A 22,909-nucleotide genomic window follows, 5' to 3' on the forward strand; every position below is an offset into this window, starting at 1 on the left:
AAGCAACTGGAATACTCAGACTTTGTGCTACAGCTACACTAGAAATGGCACAGTCTCTTTGTTAAAAGTTAGTAGTTTTGTTTTATGAAACTAAGAAAATATACCTGCCCAACAACCCTTAAGTGTTTACTCAAGAGAAATAAAAAATATATTCACCAAAAAGACTTAAGAATATTCATAGCAGCTTTATTCATAATAGCCCCAGACTGAAAACAGCACAGGTGTCCGTCATTAGTAGAATAGACACATCAGTGTATGGGTTCAGTGGAATACTCAGCATAGTGGTGCATAACAATACACACACAGTGACTTCATCATAAAGGGGACAGGATGAGAATGGGGGGAAAATGCTAGTTTGACAGTGGAGAAACCTAGTAACCTGTATCCCAACAAAGTGCTCATGGTTAACGTCAGTGAATTATGTTAATAGTATGTACCCTTAATATGATGTAATGAGAATAGCACTTTTTTGCTGTGGTCCTCCTCCCCAGAACCCATAACACCAGTATGTATAATCATGAGGAAAACATCAAAAGAGGTCCCAATTGAAGGACATTTTATAAAATATCTGACCAATAGTTCTCAGAACTTTCAAGAATATAAAAAAGAAGGAAATTCTGAGAAATTGTTAGAGCCAAGATGAGACTAAGGAGACATAATGACTAAATATAATGTTGTATCCTAGATGGGATCCTGGGAGAGAAAAGGGCTTTAGGTAAAAACTAAGGAAATCTGAACAAAGTATGGACTTTAGATAATAATGATGTTTCAGTATTGGTTCATTAGTTGTGATAAATGTACCATAATATAGGATGTTAATAAAAGGAGCAACTGAATATGGGGTATATAGATCTTTTATACTATATTTCCAATTTTTCTGTAAATCTGAAACTTTTCTAAAAGTTTTTAAAATATATATGAAATTGGGGGCACCTGGGTGGCTCAGTGGTTGAGCGTCTGCCTTTGGCTCAGGTTGTGATCCTGGGGTCCTGGGATCGAGTCCCACATTGGACTCTCTGCGGGGAGCCTGCTTCTCCCTCTGCCTATGCCTCTGCCTCTCTGTGTCTCTCATGAATAAAAAAATAAAATCTTAAAATATATATGAAGTTTATCTACAGTTTATTAAAGTTAGATAAATATTAGACTCCAAGAATGCTAAGAACAGAGCTTATAATTTTCTGAATACAATGGAGTGTTTATTGTAATATATTCTTTATGAAGCTAAGTTGATACAATTTTAAGGTTCTTTATTCTAAGATTGTTTTAGAGTTTGTGATGTTAAAATAACTTTTGCTTTGAAATGACACTAATCAGTAGATTTGGTCTACTACTTTACAATCATTTAAAAAGTTAGTTAAAAAAATAAAATAAAATAAAAAGTTGGTTATTAGTCCCTGAAATAAAAAAAAAATCTGAGAGCCATAGCCTTTATCAGTTCATTACCTGAAAACTTTAAGAAAATTTATCATCCTCTGGGTAGTGCTAAAATGCTATTTCTCTATGGTACTTTTCTTATGTCTACCTTTTAAGAGTCCAGATAGGTATCTGATCCTTTCCGACACCCTTGAGCAAAGGAAATAAAAGTAGAAGAACCAGATAAAATGAGAGTTCCCACAGTCTCATCTCACATCCATCCAGTGGTGAAAGGAAGTGCCAGGATCTTCCAAAGTTCCGAATCCAAGAAAAGAACTCTTTCTTACCTTTCTTACCAATAAGGTGGAAAACGAAGGCACCTTCATTTGGCATCTCAGGGTAATAGATTCCAAAAGCAGTAGGAATCTGTCCATAATGGAAACCAAGAAGGTTAATCATGGGTTTTCATGTTTTAGGGTGGGGTGAGTTGGGGCATTTTGTTCCTAGATTTACAGGACTTGTAAGTTGCACTGACCTTTTCAAGTTATCTGGAAATAATTTAAGCCTTCATCAGCTTCTGCAACTGCTATCACATTGTAGCAGTACATTTAAAAAGCAAGGTGAAGTCTCAAGTGTTCTCATAGATAGCTATACCTCTGTACATGAAGTGTAAGTTTAAGTGATGTGTATCTATCATTCAAATGTGCATTAGTTTGCCCAGCAAACGTCTAGTGGCTACTCTTTGCTGCTATAATGTGTGCTGTGCACATAAACGTGAACAAGATCGTCTTCGCCTTGAAGTGGCTTCTCATCTAGTTGAGAGACATGATTGCCATACAGTATGATAAGTACTCTGTTAAAGATTAATGTGTATTTGATTTTTAGGGAAAACTTTATGAAGGACAAAAGCTTCCTTGAAAGTTGGAAGTTTGTGCAGTTGAATTGGCTGAATGTTAAGAAAATCAAGATGGTAAGAGTTATCGAGGCAGAAATTTCAAACTTCAAACTTAGTAATTAGAATAATATTGAAAGAAAAGATACATTCACCGATCACAGATACAGGGACAACAGTATGAAACATTACTAAAACTACTATTTCAGAGGTCTGCAAATCTGAATAATAAACTTGATTTTAATAGAATCCCTTATTTGTAAGATGAGAGGGAAAAAAGGTCTACCTCAGAATCCCTTTCCTTAATTTCTTTGTAACTGCTAATGGGAGGCAAAGCAGAAAACACTATGTATAAAGTGTACAGACATGTATAAAGCATACATGTATCCAGAGACAAAGACAAAGCTAGAGCAGCCTTGAGGTGGAGTTTAGATTAGGGATGGTGAAGTATGGATGAGTTGGGTGCTGCAGAGAGGGGAGAGGTGGTCCTATAGCAGAATATCTTTGCACATTCAGTGCCAAGACAAAGACCATGTGATAGTCTCAGATGAAGATAATTATTTGCTAGTAGGCAAAATGAAGAGAGTTGTAGCAGCTGTTTTCCTGGATCTCCCCAACTTTAGCATTCTCTGCAAAATGTACAGCTTAAGATGGCTGACTCAGACTCACCCGAACCCCTGGTTGAGGGGTGCCTAACATTGGATGGTGTTGAAGTATGTGGGGCATCCAGCTAAAGGGATATATGTCATTCAAGTTTAGTAGGGGTGCATTTATGTGGTCGTCTGTCCATGTGAAGTCCATGTGTAGTTATTGTTGCCCATCCAACTAGAGGGTTGGTTGGCTTCTAGAATATATTTCTAACTCCCACTGTACTGACTCATCCAGCATCATGTCATGAGATGCTGGTCAGAGGTATGTCATTTAATAAAAATACATTGTTTTCCTGGATTTTGTGACATAGCGGTTATTTTTAATGTTCTAATTATTGTGATGTGGTTTTTTTCACTGTAAGTAGCTATTCACTTTTTAACCTAATTCTGTATACATAATTACATATTTTTTAAGAGAGTCCCCCAAATTATTTATGCTTCAGAACCCACAAAACCTGAATCTGCCCATGTTTAATTCATCTAATGGGACTTCAACTCATTTCTCCCTTCTGCTCTAATAACCAATCAATCAAACAAAGAAGTGACAACAATAATTTGTCCGCCTGCCTACTGATGCATATAAGTACGAGAAGGTAAAATTCTACTTCACATTTAGACATACAAATCTTTAAAAAGGAACCTGTCTAGTTGAGGTAGTGTTTTCACCTGCCCGAGTTTCAGTTATGCATAATCAGTTACCCCAAAACTCTGACACCCAAATAGTTCTTTTCTGTCTAATACTGTGAGAAGATGAAAGGCACAGGATTGGTTCTAGAGTTGAAGATACATGGTCACCAAAGAGGCAAACTGGTTGGAAGAAGGAGGCTGGGAATGTAGAAAGCCAAGACCTGCCACATCCCTGTTTATCATTATCTGGTAGTTACAAACAGAAGCTTTGGACAAGGGAACCATACCTCACTGGGGAACTTTTAAAAATTATTTGCAGTGACCCTGAAGATGCCTCCAGAGACCACTTAGCAAGAAGATAACTGTTAAAATATGTTTGAAACTTCCTGAGAAGTTTGGCAACTTTGATAGGCTTGATATTTCTCAGATGAGTAGGAAAATGGTCAAAAGATTTGGCATGCAGAGGAGGCTGATTGGACAGATGAAGGCTGAATATAGGACTCTAGATGTAGTTGGGTGACTTTTGAGGGCTATTTTGTAGGTAAGAATAAGTGGATGGATCTTGGGAAGGAAGACACAGGGATTCAGATCCTAGCTTATTATGGCTTCCTCTGCGGTGTTATGAGAATACCAGTACCTTCCAGGGTATTCAGGTTTGTCGTGAAAATAAAAATAAACCAGTGACTGACAGATCAGGGGTTCATAATCTGGGGTACATAAATGACCTGGAAAAAGGAAAGTAAACGTCCTTAAAATAGCTCAGCAGACTCGAATTTTCATTCAAATATATGTGTGTGAATATTTTGAAGAGAAAGTGGTTCATAATTTTCATCAAATTCTCAGAGGTTTGTGACTAAAAAGGTGAAGAGTCATTGAAGTAGAGCTCATTTATGTTCGAAGATGAATTGCTAAGGGAAAGTTCTGAAATCTTTGAAAGTAGAATAGTCACCAAAAAGTAAAATCTGGGACAGGAGAGAAATAGGTTATAGTGGGGAAATGATCAAGTGACACTGATTAAATAAAGCAGTTCTGTATTTGTACTCAGTACTAATCTTCGTAAGGTATATTTCTGTTTATATAATGAAAAGAATATACAATATTTTTCTCTTTTTCATCCACATGAACACGGTTGATATATTTTCAATGCAGGTAATTTTTTCTTTTTTCAGTGCAAGTAATTTTAAAAAGCATTGGCGTGGGAGATTAAAAATTGATGATGTGGTCCTGGCCCTACCACCTTAAAAATTAGGTAATTTTGTGCAAGTCATTTGCCTCAGTTTCCTCAGGTGTAAAACAGTAGTAGTAAACTACTTCCTTTTTAACAATTATGTTTCAAAAATTGGCTAGTGAGCATATGTTGAATTTCTTTGAGGAAGGAGGTACTTAAAATCAAGGTGTTATAGCATCTTTTTCTTTCAAAATTCAGTCTTTACAAATTTTAACAATAATGATACCCTGATTTGTTTTAATCATTTATTGAGGAGCTTAAACTATTGGTATCTGCACTTTACAGGCCTATCATATTGATGGTGAGCCACCCAGGCACCCTAAAACTATCTTAAATTTACATCTAAGTTTCAAGTACAGTACAAAGGGCTTTGTTTTTAATTTGCTGAACTATTGGATAGTAAATTGCTCACAGAATCACCCTTTCACTTCCTAATCCTATAGTGTTTTCTTGCCAAAGACATTCTCCTGTATAATCAGAGTACAACCATCAAAATCAGAAATTTGATATTGATACATGACTTCCATTTAAATCTTAAGCCACAGTCAGGATTCGCCAATTTTGTTGATAATATCCTTTATGTAATCCATTACAGCATTTCACTCACTGAATTTAGTTGTCATGCCCTTGAGTCTAAAATAGCTTTTTAATCTTTTCTTGGCTTTCATAGCCTTAACCATTTTGAAGATTTTAGGCTGGTTATTTTATAGGATGACCCTCAGTTTGGATTTCTCTAATGTTTATGGGTAAATTCAGGTTATTCAACTTTGGGAGGATTATCACAGAAGTGACATCTTGCACTTTTTGTTGTATCCTATCAGCTGGCACACAATTATTAATATTCACTTTAATCCCTAATTAAAGTGGTGTCTGCCACTCTGAAGATGTTTTTTTTTTAAATCTTTTTAATAAGTGTTTTGTGGAGAGATACTTTGAAAAAATGTAAATATTGTGGTCCTCACCAAACATACAATTAATAAATCATATGGGCTCATGTTTATTAAATGAGCCACTATCTGTTACTATTGTTATTTATTTTCATGCTCTTACTGTCCTAGATATGCCAGTGGAAGTTCCTTCAACCTGGCTTCCATGACCTTTGGACATGTCTCCATTGGTTTCTGAGATATTCCTTATTTTCTGGCACAGCAAGGTATTCCAGACTCATCTTGCTTTTTCTCTACTCTGGAATCAATCATTTTTATAAGAAACCTGGGTTTCTTTTAGTGGAGGATGATAATTAGAAACCAAGAAATGACCATTCAGGTGTGTTGATTGCTTTTGGATCATCCTTGTTCACAGACTTTCTCAGTGGACAGAGCTATGAAATAGAGGAATCTTTTTTTAAATTTTTTTAAATTTATTTATTTATGATAGTTACACACACAGAGAGAGAGAGAGGCAGAGACACAGGCAGAGGGAGAAGCAGACTCCATGCAGGGAGCCCGATGTGGGACTCGATCCCGGGTCTCCAGGATCAGGCCCTGGGCCGAAGGTAGCGCTAAACCACTGCGCCACCCAGGGATCCCTGAAATAGAGGAATCTTAAGTGCACACATGCTTGTGCAGGCATGCAGATGCTCATTATGATTTTTTTTTTTTTAGATTTTATTTATTCATGAGAGACGCAGAGAGAGAAGCAGGCTGCATGCAGGGAACCCGATGCGGGACTTGATTCCAGGACTCCAGGATCATGCCCTGGGCTAAAGGGAGACGCTCAACTGCTGAGCCACCCAGTGTCCCTGATTTTTCATATTCCATCTGGATATATTGACAACCATTGCAGTGCCATCTCCCCCACCATGGATACCCACCTGAAGCCCTTAAGCACTACATTTATTCAAGAGGAGGAAGGGGTCAAAGAGTACTTTTTAAATGTCTGAATAAAACAACTTAAGGGGACGCCTGGGTGGCTCAGTGGTTGAGCATCTGCCTTTGGCTCAGGGTGTGATCCTGGGGTCCTAGGGTCGAGCCCCATGTCAGGCTCTTCACAGGGAGCCTGCTTCTCCCTCTCCCTATGTCTCTCTCTCTCTCTGTGTCTCTCATGAATAAATAAAATCTTAAAAACAAAACTAACTTGAGTTGTTACCTTTGTGTCAAGTTCCTCCATCCTCTTGATGTATTTTATCTCCTTTTCCAAACTAATCTGCGTTTCTCTGGGTACATGATAGAGTTCTTGCCTCATCAAAAGAGGAATATAAAGAGTCAGTGTTTTTCTACCTTTAGGTTTTTTGTGTTTAGCTCAGTATTTCTTGCTTAGTATTTATAGCAAGAAATGCGTTATTGTAGGAGTGTCGCATACACTGCAAGATATTTTGTATCCCTGACTCTACATTCACTATTGCCACCTGAGGCCCCCCACTTAAAAATGGGATAACCTAAAAAGTGAAAACAAAGCACTTTTACACCTTTCCAGCTGACTTGTAGGAAGGCAACCTTCCCCTAGTTGAGAACCCCCAGAGCTCTTTGCAATTTGTATAATAGCTGTTTCCTAATACATTCTTAGGTTCATATTAATTGACACGGAAACTCACAGAATAGTTTACCTCAGTCTATTCTCCATCAGGTAGGTGGGTTAGCCTTGTAAAAATCAGTGCTTTCTTTTTCAATCCAAAAATATATATATATATATATGTGCTTTTTGGCTTGGTAACTGTCCCCTGTTGATCCTATTTTGGACCTAATCCCAAAACCAAATACTACTTTGTAGGGAGACTTTCTTCTGTCATTGAAATGTCCTTTAAATTAAGGCACCAGGGGATCCCTAGATGGCTCAGCGGTTTAGCGCCTGCCTTCGGCCCAGGGTGTGATCCTGGAGTCCCGGGATCGAGTCCCGCGTCGGGCTCCCGGCATGGAGCCTGCTTCTCCCTCTGCCTGTGTCTCTGCCTCTCTCTTTCTCTCTATCATAAAATAAATAAATAAATCTTTAAATTAAGGCCCCAAATATATATAAAATGCATGTTATTAGCTTTAGAGCTGTATATTTTCATAGGAATGGTAGATTCGGTTTAGTCAAGTCAGGTTCTAGTTAACAGTCAAGGCTGTACACACCAGGCTCGTAAATAGAGAGTGACTGGATGTCCTTCCTGCTATGTGCTGAAGACTTTATTTTTCCCTGATTAGACAAGGAGGGACCATCGTTTCTCCTGGGCAACAGGCTATTGGAACAAGTTCGTCCTCCTCCTTCACTGTTGGTGTGTATAGTAAGTAGCCTACTTGCGATGGGAAGATAGCACAGTCTTCAGCTAGAGAGTACCATAGAGTAGGTGGCTTCTATAAAACAATAGAAAGTGATTGCTCATGGTTCTGGAGGCTAGAAGTTCAAGATCAGAATGTCAGCATAGTTACATTTTGATGAGGGCCCTCTTCTGGGTTATAGATGGCTGACTTCTCACTGTGTCCTGTGATGGAAGAGGGTTGGATAGAGAGGTCTCTGGGATCTCTTTTAAAAAAATTGATCCAGGTGGGCTCCATCTCATGACCTAATCTCCTAAAGGTCCCACCTCTTAATAACTATCATGTTGGGGGCTGGGATTTCAACACATGAATTTGGTTCAGTCCATTGCACCCTTGGACTCAATAATAGCTCGCTTGTGTTCTGCCCTTAATTTGAGTTCTTGGGGTGCCTGAATGGTTCAGTCGGTTAAGCGTCTGACTCTTGATTTCAGCCCAGATCATGTTCTCAGGGTTGTGAGATCAAGCCCTGCCCTGGGCTCTGCGCTCAGCATGGAGAGTCTGCTTGGGATTCTCTCCTTTTCTCCCAACCCCTCTCCAGGCTTGTATGTGTGTGTGCATTCTCTCTCTCAAATAAATAAAATCTTTATTTAAAAAAAAAAAAAAAAAGGGAGGGCAGCCTGGGTGGCTCAGTGGCTTAGCGCCGCCTTCAGCCCAGGGCCTGATCCTGGAGACCTGGGATCGAGTTCCCACGAACCTGCTTCTCCCTCTGCCTGTGTCTCTGCCTATCTCTCTCTCTCTCTTGAACAAATAAATAAAATCTTTAAAAAGTAATAATTAAATTTAAAAAAGGAATTTGAGTTCTTGTTTAAAGGAGAAAAAAAATCTGCCCTTAGTTCCACCAACTATACAAGTATAGGAAGAGGAAAAAAGGTTGAATCCATGCTTTGAGAAAAATTAAACTTGAGAGTAAGCTTTGTATGAATACACGTTATGATTTTAAAAATTAGCGGGGCTCACTGCTCTGTTTTGGGTAGAACCCATAACAGAGATGTTTACTGCTTACCAAGTTATGTGAATGTTCCCTCGTATTTCCCAGCTCTTTTGCAGTTAGGCAGGGCCATGTGACTAGTTCTACCAACTAGGGTGAGCTAGAACTATGAGAAGAGATGTGTGTCACCTAGCCTCAAATTGGTAAGGATGTGTTACTTTTACTGCTTTCAAGTGAACTAAATTTGAGTTCTACTAAAACTGGACGTAGAATGTTTCTAAGATAATTTCAAGCTATCCCAGGAAATGAAAGACATTACATTATTGAACATCTTCATTTAGAAACTAATGGTGTAGTTTTATTCTATTTCATTCTAAACAAGTCTGAACCAGGGTTGATACTCTTTATCTGAAAGGACCTAATCTGAATGGGATCAATAACTTAAAGAAAAAGGCAAATCAGAAAATTGTGTCAACCTGACAGTATTTTAGTGCTCTTCAGTTAGTGGTTTAGGCCATAAGAAATTTATTTTGACTCAAAAAGAAACACATACCATAGAGTGCCTTAATTCACTTACTTTGCCTTCCCTTCCCTTACTTTCCCTGGCATCCTGGTACATGTTATTTCAAGGGCTTCCCAAAGACTTGCATCAGCAGTTTTGTACCTATGAATGACCTTCATTTAGGATCCTGGATAGATGTAATACACACACACACCCCTATACCCCTACACCCCTACCTTTAGGTATCTTATCTAAAATCAAATATTTCTTCATCTGAAAAAATTTTAGGAGTTTGATTATTTTGTGCTATTGAAAAATGGAGATTTTGCACATTGTGTCCTTTATGACCATTTTTTTTTTTTGCACTTGGTGAACAACAAAAACAAGGAGGAAAAAAAACACAGAACAATTTCACACCTAAAATTGAAGGAGTTGATTACTGTCATTTTGGTGATGTACCTTTTATATGTTTGCAGTGGTTAAGAAAGACTTTATGGTTTGGAGCATGAGCACTTTAAAGTGATTCAAAATTATTGAAGAGCTACAAATTTTATAAAGTGCTTCAATTTGTTACTGACTAGAGCAGCAGTGGAATGATTCGGCAGCGCTTTTAGTACTATGCACAGCCTGCAAATGCTCTCATAATCTTTCCAGGTGCTGCTGCTTTACATGTAGGGGCTCTGAATGTTCCTGCCTCGAGACACTCCATTGCTAACCGAAGCAGAGCTTCTGTTCTGGAGACCCGCATGCCACAAAAGTAGTGCTCCCACAAGGGTGTAATTTTGGCAATGCTGCTAACCCCAAAGCAGTCGTTGTTACTTGGCTTTGCCAGAATTTTAAAAATTCGTCTAAAAAACTGCTGGACTACTGGTCACTTAACTTAGTGTGTGGATGGACATAGGCATGTGGGGAGTGCAAAATAAGTGTCCTGAGTGTGGGCAAAGTGGCTTAGACACTGCCAAATGAGAAAGTGACCTTTTAGTCCCTTTGAGACAGAGACTAATGTTTTAAAAAGTTGGTGCTTTTAAGAGAGGTCAAAACTTTGTAAAAACAGGTTTTAAAGATTTCTGTCTGCTTTGCCATTAGCTTGCATAATTTTGCTGGACTCTGGTTTGCATGTTTTAGAGCACCGGTTAAGCCCTGCTTATGTAACATAGGAAAAATGAGGCATAATCTTTGAAATTTAAAATGACCACATGGTTTAGACACTGACTTGTAATTTGGGGTTCCATCAAAGCATGTGTATAACTCTGCCTTTTAAAATTGATTTACACCCCCGAGGTGTCCCGAATAAGTACACGGCTCCTCCATGTGATGACTGACAGTGGCACATTTCATTTCTTTAGAACTAGAGTTGTAGAGCCCAGCCAGTTCATTAAAGGAGAAGGTAATCTTAAAGCTAAATGCAAAAAATCAGTTCAAAGACGTAACCAGTTTGGGATTGGTGGGGTGTAGGTGGTGGTAGCATTCAGCAAGTCTCTGGTTTCTGAGTTTCTGGCAACATTAGGTGTCTGGAAAACCTTGATCTATTTTGTTACCTCACCCAGGTAATTCTTGCCAGAGATGAGGTTAGATGATATCCAAGACTCCCATCTCACCATGTGCTTTTACCACTGTGCTTTTGATCATTGATTCTATTTAAAAACATGCCGCATCCTGAGAACTTAGCATGTTAGAATATAGCATATAAATAAACTCTAAAACCAACACGATATTCCAGTTTTTATGCATGATTTGAGTGCCCAGCACCCCCAAATTTAAAGGCACTAAGCATTTCTCCCTATCTGGCTGTCTTGGAGTTTCCAGTGAATATTCTGTGAATGCCTGTTTTGTCACCTAAAATATGAAGCAAAATTGATTTCTGACAAGATTCAAGACTTCGGAGCCATGGTTTGGTAAGGAAGAGACTCTCGTTCATCATACTTCCCAAAGACAACAGTGGAAAAGTTGTATGTCATTTTAAGATCAGAACTTTGTAGGAAAATAAAGTATCCCTCCAGCTTCCTTGTCTTTTTCTCTTTAAGTGAACTAATACATGTAAAGAACTTAAGTCTGTTTGACTCTTATTACTGTTTTATCATTTGTTTCATTTTTTAAAGATTTTATTTACTCATGAGAGACCCAGAGACACAGGCAGAGGGAGAAGCCAGCTTCCTGCGGGGAGCCCCATGTGGGACTCCATCCTGGGACTCCAGGATCACGCCCTGGGCCAAAGGTAGACACTCAACCAGGCGTCCCTATCATTTGTTTTGTTATCATGTTTCCTCCTTTTATTTACTCGATTACATTTTTTCTCCAAGTAGTCTTGTGTATCCTTGTCTTTTTTTTTTTTTTTCTTTTTTAAGATTTTATTTATTTGGCGGGGGAAGCAGGGTGAAGGGCAGAGGGAGAAGCAGACTCCACTGAGCAGAGGGCCTGATGTGCTTGATCCCAGGACCTTGAGATCATGACCTGAGCAGAAGGCAGCTGCTTAACTGATTGAACCACCCAGGCACCCTTTCCTCGATTTTTTTTTTAAGATTTTATTTATTCATGAGAGACTCAGAGAGAGAGGCAGAGACACAGGCAGAGGGAGAAGCAGGCTGCATGGTGGGAGCCTGACGTGAGACTCGATCCCAGATCCCAGGATCACATGCTGAGCCAGAGGCAGACGCTCAAGCACCGAGCCACCTAGGCATCCCTCATCTTTTTTGAGGTACTACTTTTTCTTATTAGGACAATTGGAATTGACTGCGACTCCCAATTCTGCTTCAAAGGGCCCCAGATAAAACTCTGGTGAGTGTGTGTCATTCTGCCCCTGGTTGTGTCTGTCGGAGAATTTCAACCAGATGCATTTAGTTTTGCCTGATGTACTTTGTGGTTTATTTGATTAAAGTGTGAGCACCTGGATGCGTGTAAACAGAACATTTAAATATCCAGACATTGTGTTCTCATCAAGAAAATCTAAGGACTGCAAGTGGAAATTGCTAGAACTTGGTAACATAATCAAGAATGAAAGATATTGGTCTTTTTTTTTTTTAAGATGTTGTTTATTAATGAGACACACAGAAAGAGAGGGGGGCAGAGACACAGGCAGAGGGAGAAGCAGGCTCCATGCAGGGAGCCCGACATAGGACTCGATCTGGGGTCTCCAGGATCAGGCCCTGGGCTGAAGGCAGCGCTAAACCACTGAGCCACCCGGGTGTCCCAATGTTGGTCTTTATCAAGCAGACAAGCAGCTGTAAGTGAGGGACATTTGCATTAATATTCTAACTCAGCCCCCAGCCAAGCACATGTGGTGTGAAACCCTTTAACCTCACCTCAACAGTGTGCTTCGTATACCAAGGCCATAGCACCTACACGTCCATTCAGTGGCTTTATAGGGTTGGTCTAAGAAAGGAAACCTGATTTGCCTTTAGGGCTTATGGAACTTATTTTTGAATTATGTAAGTCAGGCTCTTGTTTTTAAGCTAAATACATTGAAGGAGTGCAAACACTTTATAAGCTGGATATTATTTTGACTTAAGCCCTTTATGCCATGTAAAGGCCCTTCTCATTTCTACCTATCAAAATCCCATCCCTTGTTCTCTGCTGGATATTGTTTTTTTGTTTTGTTTTGTTTTTTAAAGATTTCGTTTATATTTTCATGAGATTCACAGAGAAAGAGAGGCAAAGACGCAGACAGAAGGAAAAGCAGGCTTCCTTCAAGGAGCCTGATGCAAAACTCGATCCTGGATCCCGGGATCACGCCCTGAGCAGAAGACAGACGCTCAACTGCTGAGCCACCCGGGCGTCCCTCTGCTAAATGTCTAGTATTGCACTTGCGCAGGTGACCCCTGTGACATGTATCACACACTGCAGACCCTTATTCCTGATACATCTTACTACATCTAATTCCCCAAACCTGATTGTCAGTTTCGGAACCTTGTTTGGACATACAGTTCCTTCAGCATTTACTCAACACATGTTTATCAATTGACCACATTGTGCAAGAGCTGTGCTAGGCACTGGAGATACAGTGGAGAAAATCATGACCACAGCCATTTTGGAGCTGATCTATAAGGTGAATAGATGAATGAGGGTCAAATAATGTGTATTGGGACGCCTCTGTGGCTCAGCAGTTGAGCATCTGCCTTTGGGTCAGGGTGTGATCCTTGGGTCCTGGGATCGAGTCCCGCATTGGGCTCCCTGCATGGAGCCTGTTTCTCCCTCTGCCTGTGTTTGTGCCTCTCTATGTATCTCTCATGAATCAATCAATCAATCAATCAATCAATCTTTTTTTAAAAAACACCAAATAATGTGTATCATTTGCAATATTAAATACAATGCTGTGACCATAATGATGGTACTGAAGGTACTTTTTTTTTTAAGGGTACTTTTTAAAAAAGATTTTATGTATGTATTTGAGAGAGTAAGCAAGGGGGGAGTGGGGCAGAGAGAGAGGAAGAAGCAGATTCCCTCCTGAGTGAGCAGCCCAAGGTGGGGATGGATCCCAGGACTCTAATCATGATAATCCGAAGGCAGATGCTTAACTGACTGAGCCACCCAGGCTGCCCTGGGACTGAGGTACTTTTAAGAAAGGATCTAATATTCTGTATTTGTTGGTAAGCAAACTTAGAACTACTAGTGGAATGTCAACTGTTGGTGTGTATACTTTTGCTACAGATAGGATTTTCTAGTTTATTCAAGTAGCTTTTGAAAAGATGTGGTATAGGGATCCCTGGATGACTCAGCGGTTTAGTGCCTGCCCAGGGCGTGATCCTGGAGTTCTGGGATCGAGTTCCACATTGGGCTCCCGGCATGGAGCCTGCTTTTCTCTCTGCCAGTGTCTCTGCCTCCCTCTCTGTGTGTCTCTCATGAATAAATAAATAAATAAAATCTTTTTAAAAAATGTATAAATAAATATCAAAAAACTCCAAGATTGTCTTTTCTAGACTCTTTTTTGTTTCAGATTTTTATTTAGATTCTATTTAGTTAACATATAGTGTAACATTGGTTTCAGGAATAGAATTTAGTGATTCATCACCTACACATAACACCCAGTGCTCAACACAAATGCCCTCCTTAATACCCATCACCCATTTAGCCCATCCCCTACTCACCTCCCTCCATCAACCCCCAATTTGTTCTCTGTAGTTAAGAGACTCTCCATGCTAATCTTCTCTGTATCATTCCAATTTTAGTATACGGGCTGCCAAAGCAAGCACTGTCTTTTCTAGGCTCTTAACACTAACATAGGACTTCCTAGAAATATTTTATACCCATTTTACATTTTGAAGCATAGTTTGCAAAATTAAATAGTTATGTTTGGTCATTCAAATCATCAAAGACTATGCCTTAGAACCAACTTATAATGTATATTGAACTCAGGTTCATGATTGATTACAAACTGCCAATAAAAAGCAATAAATCAGATGTATGAAATCAGTAAAGTGTAAACAATATAAAAAGGTTTTTAAATTTTTTAAACATAAGCTTTTGACTTGACATGGCAGTCCAGTCTGACCCTCCTTAAAACAATAAATTATAGAAAACCATCTTTAAGAGTATAAAAGAATATAAGAAGAATCTAACTATAAAAGAGAGATTATGTAAAAGTTCTAGAAATTGAAAAATAGATGGAGAAGTGGTGGGGCACCAGATGACTCAGTGGCTAAGTGTCTGCCTTCAGCTCAGGTCATGATCCCAGGGTCCTGGGATTAAGTCCCACATCAGGCTCCCTGCAGGGAGCTTGCTTCTGTCTCTGCCTGTGTTTCTGCCTCTTTCTCTGTGCCTCTCATGAATAAATAAATAAAATCTAAAAAAAAAAAAAAAAAAAAAAAAGATGAAGTGGTAACTAATGAACCAGGGAGGGAGCAGCCACTACCTAGAATATATGCAGAGATGACTATAGGCAAATAAGGGTCTAGACTCCTTGTGAAACCCTGAAAGGCTCAGAACTCAGGTGTGAGGGAGGATGGAAGTGAAATGTGTGACCACAGACAGGCATTTTACTGTTTATATTGAGGGCCACCTGGATGGCTTAGTCAGGTAAGGGTCTGCCTCTGGCTCAGGTCATGATCCTAGGGTCCTGGGATCAAGTCCCACATCAGTATCTCTGCTCAGTGGGGAGTCTGCTTCTCCCTCTGCCTCTATCTGCCATTCCCCAACTTGTGCCCGCTCTCTCTTTGTCAAAAAAATAAAAACATTTGTAAAAAGATTATATTGAAATGATAAATCCCCCCACTGCAATGTGTAGAGTATAGGCAATTGTATCACTTTGCAATATAATAAAAGGCCTTCTCTATGGAAATTGTCAAAGTGGATCCAGGAACTTGTGCTGGTATTGATACTGCAGAACAAGTTATGGCAATTATGTGTTCTTCAATAAAATGGCTAGCTTTCTAATTATATTTTATTAATAGAACTGCCTATAAATAAGACCCTCCCATGTTCAGAGAGCACTCAGCCATTTTACTATTTCCTATTTATAAACAGATACTAAGCATCTCTAAACATTCGAGGAGAGCCAGCAATATGAATGAGGAAGGCCCAGAAAAAGTCATAAAAAGAAACAGACACAGAGATGACAGTACCCTGAAGAAAATAGGTAGTTCAGGAACAACAACAACAGAAAAAATCCTTAAAAATTCTAATGTATACCATGGAAAAAGTAGAAAGCATGATACATCCGTAAAATAACAATGAGATGCTATGAAAAAAGATTATAGATGACGATGAGATGCTATGAAAAAAGATTATAGATGAAGTAAGTGCTCCTTGAATCTAAAAATGTGATTATCGGGACACCTGAGTGGCTCAGAAGTTGAGTGTCTGCCTTAGGCTCAGGGCATGATCCCAGGGTCCAGGGATCGAGTGTCGCATTGGGCTCCCCACAGGGAGCCTGCTTCTCCCTCTGTCTATGTCTCCACCTCCCTCTGTGAGTCTCTCATGAATAAACAAAATCTTTTTAAAAAATAATAAAAATGATTATCAAACTAAAAAAATATAATTGAATGAATAAAATTAAATTTCAAAACCAGGAAACAAGTAGAAAAGTAAATGGAAAATATAATGGACATACAAGAAAGAATTAATCTTAAAAGCTAATAGGAATTCTAAAAACAGAAAAAGACAACTAAAGAAAGAAACTAGTTGAAGACCGTGAGCAATTAGATTGAAGGTATCCATTCAGTGCTCAGAACAGTGAATAAATGCAGACCTATATTCAATACATTATTTAAATTGTACAGAACACTAAGGATAAAGAGAAGACGAAGTTTCCTAGGAGTAGGAGTGCCTAAACATTTACAACAGAAAAGGAATATGATTCAGTTGATCTTCACATGAGCCATAGCAAAAGAGAATGGATAAGTATCTTAAATTTTCTGAAGGAAAATATTTTAAACCTAGAATTCTTTACCCTCCCCCCCAAAAAAAGACATGAGGGGCACCTGAGTGGCTCAGTCAGTCAAGCATCCAGCTCTTGATTTTGGCTCAGGTCATGATCTCAGGGTTGTGAGATGGAGCCCTGCATTGTGATCCTTACTCAGTGGGGTGTCTGCTTAACATTCTGTCTCCCCCCACACCTTGTGTAGGCTTGCACTTTCTCTCATTCTCTTTCTCTCTCAAATAAATAAATCGTAAAAAAAAAAAAAAAAAAAAAAAAAGAGAGAGAGAGATCCAATGTAGAAAATATTGGCTATGACCCAAGAAAGTAATGAAGGGATGTCTCAGCCTAACAGTTGTAGAGACAGCTTAGAGAGAAATATGTCAAGATTGGAGGAAAAGAAAAGAAACCTCTTACAGGGAGGTTTGAGATAGATTTCAGAGGTTTGATCCTATCAAAACTTATGGAGGCAACAAAGAATATCTAAGAAAAAAAGGCAATAGGAAACTCCAGGAAAAACAAAAAGCGTACAAGAGTATACTACAGTTGGGCAATAATAATAATAATTACACTGTCACAGTTGTAAAATTTATTGATTTTCAACTTTATATTTAACTTATAAAAGCATATATAAACTTAATTTTATGAATTTAAAAGCAGAATGTAATGTCATCAAATTAGCTAAGATAATAAAATACAAAAAATACTATTTGGGTGGTGAGAGATGGGAAGAGAGCTAAAGTGTGACATAAAAGGATATTACCTGAGATTGTTGCATCAAGAAATACATGTAAAATGTATTATTTAAAATTAAAAAGGGGGCACCTGGGTGGTCCAGTCTGTTAAGCTGCTCTCAGCTACTGTCATGACCCCAGAGACCTGGGATCCAGTCCTGCATCAGGCTCCTTGCTCAGCAGAGAGACTGCTTTTCCCTCTGCCTCCAACTGCCACTTCCCCTGCTTGTGTTCTCTCCCTCTCTTTGTCAAATAAAGAAATAAAATCTTAAAAAAAAAAAAGTTGAAAAGATAAACAGTGTAAAGTAGAAAGTGGTGAGGAAACTATAATTGGGAAAATGTATGGGAAGTGGTACAGGTAACCCATATCTGCATTTCCCATGGCAGGAAGTTTACGACAAAGTCCCAAATTAACAACAACAACAACAAAAATGTATAAACATAATATTTAGCAATATGATAGTAATCACCAGAAAAAAAAGGAAATCAGGGGCACCTGGGGGTGCCTCAGTGGTTGAGTGTCTGCCTTTGTCTCAGGTTGTGATCCTGGGGTCCTGGGATTGAGTTCTGCATCAGGCTCCCCCCAGGGACCCTTCTCTCCCTCTGCCTATGCCTCTGCCTCTCTCTCTGTACCTCTCACAAATAAATAAAATCTTTAAAAAAAAGAAAAAATCAGAAACAATTGAAAACATTTAAAATGATTATGAGGGACTATAATGAAAGTGAAGAAAGGGCAGGACACTGTCCTCTTCCTCATAAGTCAACCTGTTATTTTTTTTACAACATATATATCTTTTACCTCAATAAAATATTTTTAAAAATAAGTGTATAGGGGCACCAGGGTGACTCAGTCAGCTAAGCATCTGCCTTAGGCTCATGTCATGATCTCAGGGTCCTGGGATTGAGCCCTATGTCAGGCTCCCTGCTCACTAGGATGCCTGCTTCTCCCTCTCCTCCCCAGTTGTGCTCTCTGTTGCTATCTCTGTCTCTTTCAAATAAATAAAATCTTTTTTAAGAGTATATAATTAAATAGATATAATTGACATATAATTTAAAAATATATATTATGAGCAGGAAAAGCTCTTCTTTTAGGGAGATGAGTGACCAGATTAAAAAGTCTGTCCCTTCATATTAAGTTTCCTCATGCCCTTGCACACATCTTCCTCATATTCTAGGCCTTCTCCAAATTAGATCTCTTTAACACTTCCAAGACAGTATTTCTGATGGGGGCAGGGAGACTGTGAGTTTATCTCTGAAATATAAAGAACATAACTTTGGTTTTATATTAAGTGTGACAGAAACACTCTCTGTAGATAACATATTGGGAAAAACAGTGGGGATGTTGTGGAAGTAGCTAGAGGAGCCTAACAACTGAAAATCGACATTTCAATTTTCAAAATAGAGTCAATGCTGCGATTAGGCTATAATTCAATCTTATAATGGATGTCACCCACAATAACTGATATTTACTATATACTTACTTTATAGAAAGTACTTTGTTTCCATTATATTTAATCATCACAATTCCATAAGGTTAGTATTTTTATTACTAATTTACAGTTGAAGAATTGAGGCTCGGAGAGGTTAGGTAACTGGCCCAAGGTCTCACAGCCAAAAAGTGAGGATTTAGAGATATGAACCCAACTCAACTGACTCTACAGTTCACACTATACTGCCTATTTATTTATTCATCATTAGAAATATGAATATAATCTTTGGATTCTTTGAAGAACCTGCTATTTTCTGAATATTATTTTAATTCCCACATTCTTATCTTCTCTCAACAAATTATGTGACCACCAATTTAACACTGTTTTGTTTGAAGTATCACCCAAATGGCTAAGAACTCTGTCTAGAACTTGACAGCCTCCATTTGAAACTTGGGTCAATTGTGTCATATGATGCTGAGCAGTGAGTCAACGTCTCTTGCCTTGATCTCTTCACCTGTAAGCTGGTCATAATATTCCATGTCTCAGTTGGTTTTCCTGGGATACTGAATGGGATAATCCACGTAAAACGCTAAGAACAATGCCTGACCCAATAATCTCTTGGCCTTCCCAAGGAAGTTTCATTTTTACTTCTCCCATTTTCATCAGTTGGAAGACTTTTAAAAAATAAGTTTATGATAATGGACTGCTTAATTTTCTTTCAGATTTATGATATGTGTTTAGTATTTTTTCTTGTGTTCATTTTGTATTTTTCATTTAAGAGCACTTATAGGAAGTATCCTAGGAATTACTAAAAAGCTGCCACTTTTCCCATGATTCAAATAGTCAAATAGACACTGAGCACTCTACATATCCATTCATTCATTTATTAATTAACTCCTTCTCCCACAGATGTGCCAGGTATGCTAAAGACATACCAGTGTTCTAACTCTATCTACAAAAAGGCAGGCAAAATATGGTGCCCAAATTGGTATTTGATCTTCTGTATTGTATGAATGCTAACTGTGGTAGGAATTAAGATAATGGTATCTGGAATTCTGAATGTGTCTCTGTTAAGTCACTTGTAATCTGTTAACATTTAATAATTAAATGGTTGTGGACTAGTGCAGCAGAATGGGGCCAAAAATCCTGTCAATGAATGCAAGAGGATCTTAAGCAGCTTATTGAAATAAAAAGAAAGGTAAAGTTTCTAAAATGGTATTCAGCCTTTATTCTGTGATGGAAAGAAAAATGCCAGTGCTTTAATTGCAAACATGGTTTCTTAAAGCATTCCAAGTTTTCCTTAGAGACTTTCAGAACCAGGGATTGACTATCCTTGTGCCTGCTTGGATAGAAAAGGGCTTGATAAAAGTGTTATGTCTGCTGGCACAGTTTAATCACTTAATACCTTGTTCCAATTGAAAACATAACCCAACCCCATTCAGATGATTGAGCACCTACACTTGATCTGTCTATGGCTTGTGCAGTCACTGATATTTCCAAGGGAAGTCTCGTGATTGTCAAAATGGAAATTAATTTCATAGACTTGGGCCAAATTGAAAAAAAAAATTGTTCATTGTAATCTGCTGCTGCTGATTCCTGAAAATGTTGTTCAGACTAAATAAGCTCAGGTCAGCCTAGAAGAATGGGCCGAGGTGGGGGACTGGGTATTGGGAATAGAACAGGGACTGCGGGGAGAGGAGGAAGAGAACTGAGAAAAGATTATTACTGGAGAAAAAGACAACTTCAGGGACCATGTCAGAGAGCATATTCTCCACATATTTCTTTTTCTTGAAGTTTATTTATTTATTTTTAGTTATCTCCACACCCAATGTGAGGCTCAAACTCACGACCCTGAGATCAAGAATCTCATGCTCCTCCAACTGAGCCAGCTAGGTACTCCTCCACATAGTTCTTGATTCTTATAATCACTGAAATAAGCTAGCTGGCTTCCAGAGAAAGTTATAAAATCGTCAAAGGTATTAATTCACAACCTTCAGTAATAGGTGGAGGGAAAAATTTAAGCTCTTTTTTAGGGTCTATAAAAATCTTACCGATAACACCATTCCTGAGATCTTCATTTTCTCCAACTAGATGGAGTGCTACAGTAGAGGGTCACAAAGCATTCAGTTCCCTTAAATTACTTTAAGAATTAATCCTCTCATCCATGCAAAGGAATGCAAATGAAATGATTGCTGGATTTATTGTGTTTTTGCCTACAAATGCTTCCAGTATAGGACAGTGGTTCTTAAACTTTCCTGAATCAGGAGTCTCTTTGGGAATCTAGTGAGATAGGAGGACCTCATTTACAGAAAAGTGGGTATATGCATCAAGGTACACATTTCTTTATAATCCCTCCTGTATTCCCTTAGACTGTTATGGGGCAATGGATCAGGTTACTCAGTCCTACCAGACAGTTAAAACAGAGTATTATACAGACAGTTAAAATACAAACTGATTGTATAAAATAGCCAGGAAAATGTTTATTGTCTTTATGTAACTGCACAGCACATTGAAGTAAAATATTTTTAAAAACTATAATTTTTTTAAGTATAATTTTTGAACTGTAGATTATTCAGTCTCCAAAATGAACAAAGCTGAGACCCAATAAGGAGAAAAGACTTCATGTTCACCCACTAGCTTGTGACGGAGAAAAAGGCTATATGATGTTCTGTGGGTATACATGTGTGTGCTAAACTTTCAAACTCCTATATGAAAAGAGTAGATTTAAAGGACAAATTTAACTTTTAAGAAGGCACTGTTTTTTGTGAATAATACCTATTCTGATTTCTACCCCAATATATTAGGGCATTATGTAGCAAAAGGAGGAATTAAATTCAGAAATGCTTGCATCTATATTTATTAAATCAAAACCTCATTAGGATAAATATTTTTATTATTTATCCATTTTTAAAATGTCACCTATTTCTAACTCAGGTGTGTAAAAATACAGTATTTTTTCTTCAAAGAATTTTGGAGGCAATTAATTTTCATGAAGTTTTCACGAAAGCTTTCATGAAGCTTTAAATTCAAGAAATTTCAACACTATTTTCCAGGGAAGATTATTTGAAAATAAATACTTTTGGAATTGTGAAATCGATCAATTTGTTAAAAACTCAAGTGGTTTCAGTTTATGAATCAGATATAAACAAGCAGAACAAATAGGCAATAAATTAAGTGCTATTAGGAAGGATTTTAACCTTGCAATCTTATCCGGGCTGTGTGTAAGAACCTTCTGCGAAGAATCAGTGGGAGGATGGAGAGAGGCCCTGGCATCTGCCTTCCTTGCATAAGTTGGATTGGGGCTCACATTCTGAGACACCCAGACGTTGACCCTCAGCTTGTCCTGTTGAGGCATTGCTGCCTCCTCTGGAACAGCTATTGTCTGTGAACAACCGGAGGTCTGAAAGCACTGTCCCCACTTCTGTACTCATCCTCCAGCCTTGGAGGCTTTAGAGAAGGGATATTGTTTTGACCTTAAGCTCCTTCCAGAAGACTGGGTTCTGAAGGGGGTTACTGCCAGGTGATTAATTCCCACTCTGGAGGCTGTCAGCCCCCCGGAGCCAGCTGCTGTTTGTCCGGGGAGGCAGAGGCGGCTTCCTGCGGCCTGGTGTGCCCCTGCCACTCTGAGCCCAGAGCTGTTTCGGGGCAGACCCCTCCCCGCTCTCCCCGGCCGGCCAGGGGTTTCAGGGTTCAAGCTGGCTTTGAGCCCAACTCACCTTCCAGAGAACCGTGGCCTTCCTGGCCAAAGGGATCAAAGGCTCTGGACCCGGCGTCTGTAGGAAGCAGAGGCACTGGCCTTTCGCTTCCTGAAAGTTCTGCCAACTTTACTTGTGTCCATTTCCGGGCCGGCTCTCTTTGGCTCTCTGAGGGGAGCTGGAGAGGATAAAATTGTTTCTCAAATTGCAGTGCTGCAAGGGCAAGCTCCGTTAGTGGGTGGGGGGTGGGGTGCGGGGAGAAGATGCTCGGCAGCCTAGTCCAGCC

At 38.9% G+C, this 22,909-nt stretch overlaps 1 long non-coding RNA gene across 2 annotated transcripts in view; it reads right to left on the reverse strand.

The window, feature by feature from the left end:
• LOC112654162 (uncharacterized) overlaps positions 1-22,786 on the reverse strand; it is a 60,648-nt gene extending 37,862 nt beyond the window's left edge. Inside the window, exons 1-2 of one of the 2 annotated variants that reach the window (XR_007409728.1) lie at positions 22,645-22,786; positions 1,701-1,779 (exon numbers count right to left, since the gene is read on the reverse strand). This is a non-coding gene — a long non-coding RNA (uncharacterized LOC112654162). Of the gene's footprint in view, positions 1-1,522; positions 1,780-22,644 lie in introns of both variants that reach the window. The other variant, XR_007409727.1, reaches the window with a different exon arrangement.
• Positions 22,787-22,909: the final 123 nt, after the last annotated feature.

This window comes from Canis lupus, chromosome 3 (assembly GCF_003254725.2).
Source record: "Canis lupus dingo isolate Sandy chromosome 3, ASM325472v2, whole genome shotgun sequence".
In the NCBI taxonomy this organism is placed as follows: Eukaryota; Metazoa; Chordata; class Mammalia; order Carnivora; family Canidae; genus Canis; species Canis lupus.